The sequence below is a fragment of the Stomoxys calcitrans genome, chromosome 5, assembly GCF_963082655.1.
Source record: "Stomoxys calcitrans chromosome 5, idStoCalc2.1, whole genome shotgun sequence".
In the NCBI taxonomy this organism is placed as follows: Eukaryota; Metazoa; Arthropoda; class Insecta; order Diptera; family Muscidae; genus Stomoxys; species Stomoxys calcitrans.
The window spans coordinates 41,591,318-41,603,681 of record NC_081556.1 but is presented as its reverse complement, the minus strand read 5'-3'; the positions used below and the strand labels follow the sequence as shown (position 1 = coordinate 41,603,681).

The following is a 12,364-nucleotide window of genomic DNA, read 5'->3' as shown; positions in this document are numbered from 1 at the left end:
TCTGTGCAAAGTTTCAGTTCAATATCTATATTTTACAAGACAGTAGCGTGATTTCAACAGAAGGACGGACAGACGGGCGGACATGGCTAGATCGTCTTAGATTTTTACGCTGATCGAGAATATATTGGGATGTCCAAAAAGTAATTGCGGTTTTTTCATATTGTCGGCGTTGACAAATTTTTTCACAGCTTGTGACTCTGTAATTGCATTCTTTCTTCTGTCAGTTACCAGCTGCTACTTTTAGCTTGCTTTAGAAAGTGTAAAAAAAGTATATTTGATTAAAGTTCATTCTAAGTTTTATTAAAAATGCATTTACTTTCTTTTAAAAAATCCGCAATTACTTTTTGGGCAACCCAATATATACTTTATAGGGTCGGAAATGGAATGACAAAACGAATATACCCTTATCCTTTGATGGTGGGTATAAAAATAAAAGCTCGTAAACGTCCGAATACTTAAAAAATCCTTAGTGCATCGAAGGGTATTAAATCGGTCACGGAGGTCTGGGCCCAGTTCGGTTGGAAAAAGTACTGAAAAAAGTACTAAAGTACTGACTTTAAAGTAAATTCTTATCTCCATTATACTGATCTTCTCAAAAATTCGATTACATTTGAATTAAAAACATTGGAATTTCTTTCGTTTTGAATAACAGTTGGAATCGTATTATATTATTGTAAACCTTTGTAAAAAATGTTATGTTGTTTTGAGCTACTTGATACTCTTTTTATTCTGAAATGATCAGCATTCCGTAGTGTGTAAGGTTGCGCATTCCAAACATATTGTAGCTGTTCGCATAGGTATCTTGGTTCATTTCCCTTTTTCATTTTCTGTATAAATAGGAATTGAGTTTAATTCCAATTTTTGTTGTATTTTTAGCCATCTTAAGGTTGCGAGCATCCATTTCACAAACGTATATCTGTTTATTCTCAGAATGTACCTCATTCCTTTGTTTTGTAATTTCTGCAGTCTGTTTATTTGTGTTTTCGCGCAGCATGTGTATATAATGGTAGATCCAAACTCAATATATGTTTATCGCCGATGTCTTATTCTCCTGAAAAAAATTATATTTGTCACCGATCTTTTTGCAAGTGTTATCTACATATTCCTTGAAGTGCATATCTTTGTCTATAATCAGACCCAAGTATGCAATCGGTGTCACCTTTTCGATGTCCTTTTTATTGATTTTAAATTTCCACTGACTACCAACTGACCTATATATATTTTGTTTTCTTTTATGTAAATGATAAATAATAATGAACCGATAATTGATACTTGTGGGACACCATAGTAATTTTCTATATCATTAATTTTCTATGCCTGCCTATCACTCTGAACGCCTGCGTTCGAATTCTGGTGAGAACATCGAACAAAATTTAAAGCGGTAGTTATCCCTCCATTTATCCATTTGCGAGGTACCATACCATGCATGGTCATGTCGGAATTATTTGGAAAATCTTAAAAAATTAAAACATTCTATTCTTCCAGACACCAAAAATTATCGGTTTTTTTTTTAAGTGTTTTGATGTAATCATCCACATCGGAGAGCTACGATGAAACCCAATCCCATGGCAGCCGGTTGTACGCACCGGATTGACCCGATGGAATCTTCATCGGCAAGGGCTGCCGCCTCAGTGTACTTGTTCGTCTTTTTTCGTCATGGGAGAGGCACATCCCGGAGTGCCTTCTCCGTATGCTTCTGGTCCGTGCCGGGATTGAAAAGAACCCCGGACCCTAATTCTGTTCCGTTTGCCAGAACCGCCTTCATCATCGGTCAGTGTCGGTGAGGTGTAACCGGTGCTTGGAGTGGGTACATTTCCGTTCTTGCTCTGGCCTAACTTCGCTACGGGAGTATAGTCATACTGGCTATGTCGCTAGGTGCTGTGCGAACATAGCCAGCAGTGGGTCACAAGCGTCGCCGTCGTCGCCTTCGGCGTCCTCGTCGTCGGACTATGTGACCCCCCCGACCTCTCCCGTACGGCAATTTATGCAACGACAGCACCCTAGCCCTACTATTGCCAGGCCAGTGCCGGGAAGTGTATCGTTCTTGCAGTTAAACTGCAATGGACTGCGAGGCAAGATTGATGAGATTGTAGATTTTATGAGTCGGAAGAGCATATCGGTCGCAGCGATCCAGGAGACAAAGCTGACTAACACCTGCAGCTTGCACAGTTGTCACTGCTGCAATGTGCTACGTAAGGATCGCTCAAGGAATGGAGGTGTGGGATTGGCCTTCGTTATACACCATTCCGTGCAGTATAGACCTATCTCGCCTGCGCTTGACGCTAGTGACCCATATATGGAATGTATGGGGGTAGCAGTCAGGTCTGGTACTGCCGAGATAGAGATATACAACGTGTATATACCGCCGGTTGGTAGCTGTGTCCCGATTAATGGCCAGGCCTACAGCCCCGACATAAGTGGGTTGCTATCTGGCCATAGTCGTCTGGTTCTGGGGGATTTTAATGCACATCACTCGTCATGGCATTCTCCCCTAGCTAACGACCAGCGTGGCATAGCTTTGGCAGAGCAGATAGATAGCTCCACGTTTTGCACGGTGAATGAGGATGCCCCCACTAGGATTACGAGGAGGTGCAGCAGCTCGCCAGACATCTCAATCGCATCCCCTGATCTCCTGAGTGACGTATCCTGGCAAGCCGTCATCTCTTTGGGGTCAGACCACCTCCCCATTATCCTCACCATCGACCGACCACCCGACTTCATAACCTCTGAGCGCCGGACGTTCATCAATTACAAGAAGGCCAATTGGACTGGCTTCAGAGAGTATACCAATCGCCGCATCAATGAACTGCCACCTCCCTCTGATGTGCTTGTGGCCGAGAGGAAATTCCGAGACATCATCAACCCACCAGCCGCTCGCTTTATACCAGCCGGTCGAATACCGCAAGTGCGACCCAATTTCCCGGCGCAAGCAGTGGTACTCGCAGACGAGCGTGATGGGATTCGTGCTATGGACCACGCTAACCCCAGAATCAGCGAGCTGAATCTGGAAATAAACAGGGTAGTCAACGAACATAAGCGGAATTTGTGGCTGGAACACTTGGAGCAATGTAACTTAGGCACCGGTGCAGGCAAACTGTGGGCCACTGTTAAGTCTCTCTCGAACCCCGGTAGACGGGACGACAGGACCTCAGTCACTTTTGGCGAGATAACCGTGACTGATCCGAAGTGAAGCGCCAGGTTGTTCAACCGTCAATTTATTGTGCATCCCGAGAGAGACAGGGCAAGGAGGAGAGCCATTCGCCGTATTCGTGATCTCCGAGCCGATGAACAGCCATCACAATTTACCGTGGGCGAAGTTACGAATGTCATCCGTGGCGTCAAATCTTCCAAGGCGTTGGGCCCCGACAGAATCTCTACATTGATGCTGAAGAATCTGGATTCACCTGGAGTTGAGTACCTTACCACTGTCCTCAACCTGTCATTGAACACTCTTATAGTTCCCGATGTCTGGAAAAAGGACAGAGTGATCCCGCTACTGAAGCCTGGAAAAGACCCGTACAGACCGATCTCCCTTCTCTCACCAGTGGCAAAGACGCTTGAGGCATTACTCCTCCCGAGCCTCGTAGGAGAATTTCCATTCGCCGAGCATCAACATGGATTTCGGAGACTGCACAGCACAACAACAGCTTTTCATGCCATCACCACACACATTTGCTGTGGCTTCAATCAACCCAGGCCATATGATAGGACGGTCCTCGTGGCACTGGATCTATCGAAGGCATTCGACACGGTCAGCCATGCCAAATTATTTGAGGACATCGCCAACACGTCCCTCCAGCCAGGCCTGAAACGTTGGGTCGCGAATTATCTGTGTGGCCGCCAGTCATTTGTGGAATTTAGGGATAAGAAGTCAAAACACCGTAGAGTGAAACAGGGAGTTCCCTAAGGTGGGGTGATATCTCCGGCTCTGTTTAACCTCTACCTATCCTCCATCCCACCTCCTCCAGACGGCATAGAGATCGTATCATATGCGGACGATTGTACGATCATGGCATCAGGCCCCCCACCCATTGATGACATCTGCGATAGGTTGAACGTCTACCTCAACGAGCTTGCCTCATATTTCGCTGCAAGAAATCTGAAGATATCCGCCACCAAATCTTCAGCCACACTGTTCACTACAAATACGCGTGAGGTGAATTTTGAGCTGACTGTGATGGTCGATGGAGAAACGATTCCGACCATCAAGGGTCCCAAAATACTTGGCGTCACATTTGACAGCTCCTACACTTTCTCCCCACATGCCACAGCAATCTGCAATAAAATCAAAAGTAGAAACAAGGTCCTTAAGTCACTCGCTGGCAGCACTTGGGGTGCAGACAAAGAAACCTTGTTGACCACGTACAAAGCAATTGGCCGGTCTGTGGTAAGTTATGCAGCCCCAGTGTGGTCACGTCAACTTTGTGACACGCAGTGGAATAATATTCAGATATGTCAGAATGCCGCCCTCCGAACTGCGACGGGCTGTCTCCTTAGTTCTCATGTGGACCACCTCCATCAGGAGACAAAGATCCTACCAGTGCGAAGACATAACTACATGCTGTCTAAGCAATACCTTTTGTGCTGTTATCGCAGAAATCATCCAAATCATCATCTTGTGGATAGATACCCACCGCCCAGAAGCCTTAAGGTAGATCTACACGATCTAGAGCGTGAGGTCCAGCGCTACAAGAGAGAACCTCTGGATCAAGCGGCATATCAACATTCATGCAGACACGGTAGCAGACGCGTTAATTGGCTACCGGGTGAATGTAGTCCTTGGAGAACGACCGCCACCCATTGCACCCGAAGAAATCGACCTCCACCGGCAAACCAGAGTGGTTCTGGCTCAATTACGCTCCGGCAGATGCAGCCGCCTCAATTCCCACAGAGCTTGGATTGATGCCGACGTGCAAGATGTATGTCCCGATTGTAACCAGGGACCGCACGATATACGTCACCTGTTTAACTGCCCGCTCAGACCCACTCGACTCAGACCCAGATCCCTGTGGACGCACCCCATCTTAGTCGCGGAGTTCCTGGGTCTTGACACTCAACGGAATCAAGCAGACGAAAGATAGTACACAATAAACTGCTACAACAACAACAACAACAACAACAACGATGAAACCAACACAGTTTCTTTGAACAGAACTTTGATTGAGTGGGTCCAGCTGGGCAGTTAAACAAGGATTAGAAAAAATTAGTGCAAATTAGTCTGCCAATTGTGAACGAATACACATATCTTCAATGATAACAAAGTGTGCGTAGCCGCCACAAGACCAAATAGAAGGCTCCCTTCGCCTCACAGTGGCCGTAGCAATTTATCTAGTCACAATGTCCCAAAGCATTAGATGGTTAGTCCAAGGTATATTTGTCAGCACAACAAGTGTATACCGTGATGGCATGTAAAGCAGTTGTAGTCCTATGCAGCCTTCGAAATGTATGCTAATGCTTGGCGAATGGATATTGTCCAACGAGAGGAGCGGGAGGATAAGTCCCTCATGCGTCTTAGCTACTGATGAGAGAAGGGAGATCGGTCTGTACGACTCCCCCTTGCTGGTGTCCTTTTCAGATTTTAGTAGCGGGATCAGACTGCCCATCTTCCAAACATTGGGTACTACAATATAATAGTGTTCAGATAGGCTGAGTACAGTTATAAGGGACTCCAGGCAGATCCAGATTCTTCAGCATCAGTGTAGAGATTCTGTCTGGAACCAGAGCTTTGCGCGATTTGGTGCCACGGATAATATACAGTTGTTGTTGTTGTAGCAGTGTGTTGTACACTGAGGCGGCAGCCCTTGCCGATGAAGGACTTCATCGGGTCAATCCGGTACGTACAACCGGCTGCCATGGGATTGACAGTTGTTGTTGTTGTAGCAGTGTGTTGTACACTGAAAGACTCCATCGGGCCAATGAGGTACGTACATGCGGCTGCCATGGAATTGCGCGGTAATTTGTGATAGCTGTCCAGCGGCACGGAGATCACGGCCCCTCTTCTAGCCTTCTTACTCTCGGGTCAATAAATTGATGTTTATCTAAGGAAAATACCTCACAAGTTTCGCCAGCATTTTTTTTAATTGTTTTCCAAGCAAGCAAATAGGAACAAAACAAAAATCAGCTATTATTCTGTAAATTTTCACTGGAAGTCGTTCGCGTACTTTTGCTTGCAAATTTTTTAAACAGAGTAAAATGGCTTTACTCTCCTGCAAATTTTTACTGGAAAAGTCCGCGAACAGACCTAAAAATAAAGAACATGGGAAGACAATCAACGTTTACGTCCATTAAAAGTAAAAAAACCTGTTTAAAAATGGTGGTGTACGTCACGTCACGTCTTAAGTCTAACGCTTGAAACACTACAAAAATCTCAATGATAACATAATGGTGTTATGAAATTTTGTTCATAAGTAATGAGGGAATGTCCTAGTGACTCAAGAAATCGGCAAGCTTTATGCTTCGAAATCTATTGCGTAAGTAATCATGAAAAAATTTCGCTAAAACCGAATATAGTAGCACCCTTTATACGGCTTGTGCCGATGTTCGTGTCGTTCGTTTTCTGTATTGTGAAATAAAAAAATCTTGAGGTGGGTCCCACGACAAGAAAAATATTATTTAGAAGTATATGGCCGATTTCCCTTTTAGAAGAATATGTAATAGTATTGTAATCAAGAACGCAATTGTGACAGCAATTAAAGCAACGAAAACTCAAGATTTTGTATTGAGATTTACGATTTGCATACTATTGTATACACTATGTTGTTGTTGTTTAGTTTTTGGAGCCAAATTTCTATAACAAAGAGCAGACGGCATGTTAATGTGTAGGTAGGCAACAAGAGGGCCCGGCTTGCGGCTCGCGTGGTGAGTAAACAAAAAGACAACAACAAATGAAAGGTGTTAATAAGCGAAAGTTGAATGAACTTTGACTGAGAACTGCTAATCTAAAAAAGTAGAAAATCCGAAAAAAAGTTATAAAATTCCAATTTGGTTTATTTGCTCAAAATCTGATGATACAGTGTGCCTAACTGCAAGGCCACCTACCACTTACTCACTCTCACTGTAATAAAACGAAAAAAAAATAAATAAAATAAAATTGTATGGCAAATGCACTTGGACACTTGTTACTTGTGTTGTGTTATAAATAAATCTGCGAACAAGCGATGGACGAGCAGAGCAACCAACTGCTATAAGCAAGGCGTGGGGTGCATATATTGTCATGGATAACAGGAAAACGCGTACGAACAAACCAAAAAACGATGCATGATTGTGGGGACAATTAACATGCAACAACACTCAGGCAAGACGCATTCGTATCATTATTCATTCAAATTGGTGTTGTTTTTCTTTGTGTTTGTTTAATAAAAGATGACGATTTTTTTTAGAAGAATATCTTCTACACCGATACACAATAAAAAAAAAACTAGTACGTACATTATAATGGCTGGCCACACACAAAAATGCAAGCAATTTGTACACAGGATGAATAACAAATCAAAAACACAATCAGGTCAATAACTTTTGAAAAAATATTTATTCCAAAAATATTTTAATTTCAACTTACTTGTTATGCAAAACTCTTAATCACAATTTATTTAATTAGTAGAAAACCAAGAAAATCTTTATAATTTAACTATTTTCTTCCTTTATAAAGTTGTAGCGTAGTTTGTTTTCGTTGTCTTGCGATTGGTGTTTGCTGGAGTTAAAGAAGGAACGAGGTTACACTTGTTATGGTTGTATTTGTTTCTATCTCTATTGCACTTTCACATTTTTTTTACATATATTTAGCATTATATTTTGTTAAAAATATCACTAAAATTCCAATTCACATTTAAATATACTTTCAAATTGTTACAAAAAATTAAAAATTTCTTCGCGTATCAGCGCGGTCTTAACATCGCTCGTTGATGTGTAGAAAAAAAACAACAAACAAAGCAAAGCAAATCGAGCATCTAAAAATCGATTTCTTTTCTTTGTCTGAAGCAAAAAATCGATTTTGCCATAATCGATTTAAGGTTGAAGCGCTGTATGCACATCTGGCGAAATTTTTGTTACCATAAATGAAAGTTTTTGCGTAACAGGTTGACATAATAGGCATTGGTGAAATTTTCTTGAAAATGTATGTTTTAAAAATTCCATGCAACATGAAATAAAATTATTTGCTAATAAAAACGATTAACTAAAGCACATATGTACTTTATTAGCCAATATTTATTAAAATTCGGTCAAAATTATTAATCGATGTTTGTCGGCGTCTTGTATTCTACACAACTATTTTTCAGCGGCGACATAAATGTCTTGGCTGCAACTCAAGGCGGATTTAAAAAGGTGGTCTCACGCGAACAGCTGTTAACAGCCGGCCGGGTTTAACGGTATTAAGATGTCAGATTTTTGTTTGGTTCGCTCAATCACGCACACGTATACACACACGCACACAAATATGTTTGCGTGTGTTGGCAAAACGAAGATCAGCTTGATGGCAAGATGGCGGACTGCACTATATGATTTGTGGTTGTTGTACAAACGAGACAACCTTTAATTGTTTCGTCATGGCTGCAACCAAGATATATTTATTTAAAGGTGGTGGTAGTTGCCCAACAACAAAATATTGAGTACACTATCTGTCAAAATCAGTATTGGTGGAACTCTGATTTTGTGTATGTGCATTTTTCGTTGTTTATGTGTTATGGTTCTTAACTATAATACACACACACGCAACCAAAACTCGTTAAAAGATTGTGCACTTCGCGAGAAAAAATTGTACTCAGCTGTTTACTGTACACTACCTGGTAATTATGTCATGGCTACAATTGAAAATCTTGCTAGAGGTGTTTACTCAGCTTAACCAACAATTCCATAATTCACTAGTCAACCATTTTTTAACACAAAGGTACGACGCACAGTGTTGCCAAATCGAAAAATCTTACATATAACAAAAACATAAGCCCATATTCACGAAATAACTTAATGTAGCTGTAAAGCAGGTTTATTTGACAGATTTCCTTTATAGAACTGTCAAATAAACCCAATTTAAAGCTGCATTCGGTTTTGTGAAAACCGTTGTGTTAACCCATTAATGACATACTCACGGAAATACATGTAACAAAACATGCCATTAAATATAGATTTTTAATATATAAAAACATAAATCGGCCTTAAAGTTGAACCGAAATAATTCCTGGTAGAAATTACTTCACCATATAGCGGATGGCCTTAGACCATGTTTTCACCAGAGCCTAAATCCACTTGATGTGAGATAATCTCCAAACCCCATTTCCACTACGATTTATGTGGTTTTTCTTTGTCAACAGTGACGTTTTTGACAGCGTTTTTATTGTGGTTAGCATTTGTAGAGTGTTCAGCATATACATCGCGGTCAGCAATTAAGTTTGTGAAACGATTTTATTAATTTTTATTATAACTTCAATAAGAAATTGTCAGATGTTGAGAAAATGTGCTGCCCAAAAATCCCAATAATAACGGGTATTCAATGCAAACGCAGTGTTGCATTTGAATTTGGAAGGAGATTTGCTAAAAATCTCCTCAAATAAGTAGATTTGCTCACATTGAAAATGTATGGGAAAGCTCGTTGCAATACACGAGATTTTCGAAATCTCGTCTCAAGTCTAGATTTGCTCCAAGTTGAAACATGGTTTTAAACTCTGGTGCGTATGCAGAAATTTAAGGCCATGGACCTTTTTAACCAATTTATTTATGAGTATTTTGAAGTGTGAACATACTATTGTAACCACATCTTCACTACAGCAGCACATACCGTATTACCAACGTGAGGAACTGCCAGCACTAAATTATATTGAGGTTAGCATCATGATGCGAACTATTAATTGCGATTTGAGAATGACAGATGTCGTTGGTCTCATCTTTCAGTTATATTTTAGTTACATGTAGTTGTCAACAGGTGTCGCTAAACAAAAGTAGCCCAATCTTTTTAAGCGTTTTGCCTGCCAAAAGAAATGCGTATTTAAAGTTTAATTTTGCGTCAGTGAGTCCTTAATTAAATATGTTTATTATTTTATTATTGCATAGTCTTTATTTACTTTTTATAGAATATTTGGCAATGGTTTGTTCCATCGTAAAGAATAGAATGTCATCTATGCGTTCAAAATTTTCCCTAATAGACTTTTCCAAATGCCTTTACATATTGCTTGTTTAAAAAAAAACGCATTCTGCCGCACTAGAAATCACAGGCTGGGACGAAAAGTCGACTTTTCTATTTTTCGACTTTTATCAAACGACAAATATTGTTTTTTCGAACATTAAACAAGTCAAAGCGAGCTAAGTTTGGCCCGGCCGAGTTTTGCGAACCCCACCACCCTGGATTCTGCTAAAAAAGTAACTAAAATATAACTGAAAGATGAGACCAACGACATCTGTCATTCTCAAATCGCAATTAACAGTTTGCATCGTTATGCTAACCGCATCTACATTTAGTGCTGGCAATTCCTCACGTTGGTAATGCGATATGTGCTGCTGAAGAGAAGATGTGTTCACACTTCAAGATATTCATAAACAAACGGTTTTAAAAAGGTCCATGGCCTTAAAGTTGAAGGGCATAATTCTATTATTCTACATGCCAAACTTCTCTCAAACCAGCAAAAATTAAAGCTTCTAAGAACCAAAAGCGAGTCCGGGTTATATGGGAGCTATATCAGGCTATGAACTGATGAACTGGACCGTACATGGCACAGTTGTTGGAAGTCGTGATAGGACACCGTCAAGCGGTGTTTAAGCCAAATCGGACCAAAATTGCTGCTTGGCTCCCATATTGGCTGGCTCAAATAGTCAAACCGTGAGATAGGCTTATATGGCCCGAATCTGTAAAGAACCTGATATAGGCCCCATATAAATCGAACTCCCGATTTGACTTCTTGAGACCCTGGAAGCCACAATCTTCATTCTATTTGGCTAAAATTTTGCATGCGGTGTTCTGTTATAGCTTTCAACAACTGTGGTAAGTATGGTTCAAATCGGCAAAGAACCTGATATAGCTCCCATATAAACCGATCTCATGGTTTGACTTTTTGAGCCCCTGAAAGACGCAATTTGTGTCCGATTTGGCTGAAATTTTGCACTTTGTATTCTGTTATGACTCTCAACAACTTTGTCAAGTACGTTCTATATCGGCCAAGAACCTGATATAGCTCCCATATAAACCGATCTCCCGATTTGACTTCTTGAGCCCCTGGAAGTCGCAATTTTTGTCCGATTTGGCTGAAATTTTGCACTTTGCGTTCTGCTCTCAACAACTGTGTCAAGTACGGTCTAAATCGGTCAAGAACCTGATATAGCTCCCATATAAACCCATCTCCCAATTTGACTTCTTCAGCCCCTGGAAGCCTCCCCCTTACCCTAATTTTCAGAAACGTCAGATCTCGGAGATGGGTGGTGCAATTTAAGCGAAATTTTGTGTGCTCTCATATAGTACCCTAAAAATAAAAATTTGATATACAAATTTTGGATGGTGTACCTAGGGAGGCTGCCCCACCCTAAAACCTACCAAACATATATTTAGACCAATCACGACAATATGGGATTCAATGTCGGACCAAGTGCTAGGGGGACGACCCCAAGCCCTAAAACACCCTTAAATCGGACATAAAGGGTGATTTTTTTGAGGTTAGGATTTTCATGCATTAGTATTTGACAGATCACGTGGGATTTCAGACATGGTGTCAAAGAGAAAGATGCTCAGTATGCTTTGACATTTCATCATGAATAGACTTACTAACGAGCAACGCTTGCAAATCATTGAATTTTATTACCAAAATCAGTGTTCGGTTCGAAATGTGTTCAAATTTTGACAAATTTTGTTCAGCGATGAGGCTCATTTCTGGTTGAATGGCTACGTAAATAAGCAAAATTGCCGCATTTGGAGTGAAGAGCAACCAGAAGCCGTTCAAGAACTGCCCATGCATCCCGAAAAATGCACTGTTTGGTGTGGTTTGTACGCTGGTGGAATCATTGGACCGTATTTTTTCAAAGATGCTGTTGGACGCAACGTTACGGTGAATGAACACATTTCGAACCGAACACTGATTTTGGTAATAAAATTCAATGATTTGCAAGCGTTGCTCGTTAGTAAGTCTATTCATGATGAAATGTCAAAGCATACTGAGCATCTTTCTCTTTGACACCATGTCTGAAATCCCACGTGATCTGTCAAATACTAATGCATGAAAATCCTAACCTCAAAAAAATCACCCTTTATTTACCGACCATGACAATATGGGACTCAAATGAAAGGTATTTGCGAGTAGAATACGAATCTGATATTCAAATGTGGGACCACGTTTCTGGGGGTCCACTCCTTCCCCAAAACACCCCACAAACTGGTCTTATTTACTGACCA

General features: G+C 41.1%; 1 protein-coding gene across 1 annotated transcript in view; it reads right to left on the bottom strand.

Moving 5' to 3' along the window:
* LOC106094912 (uncharacterized) overlaps positions 1–7,891 on the bottom strand; it is a 45,896-nt gene extending 38,005 nt beyond the window's left edge. The window contains exon 1 of the mRNA XM_059369281.1: positions 7,559–7,891. The gene's annotated coding sequence lies outside the window, so the exon portion shown is untranslated. The remainder of the gene's footprint in view (positions 1–7,558) is intronic.
* Positions 7,892–12,364: the final 4,473 nt, after the last annotated feature.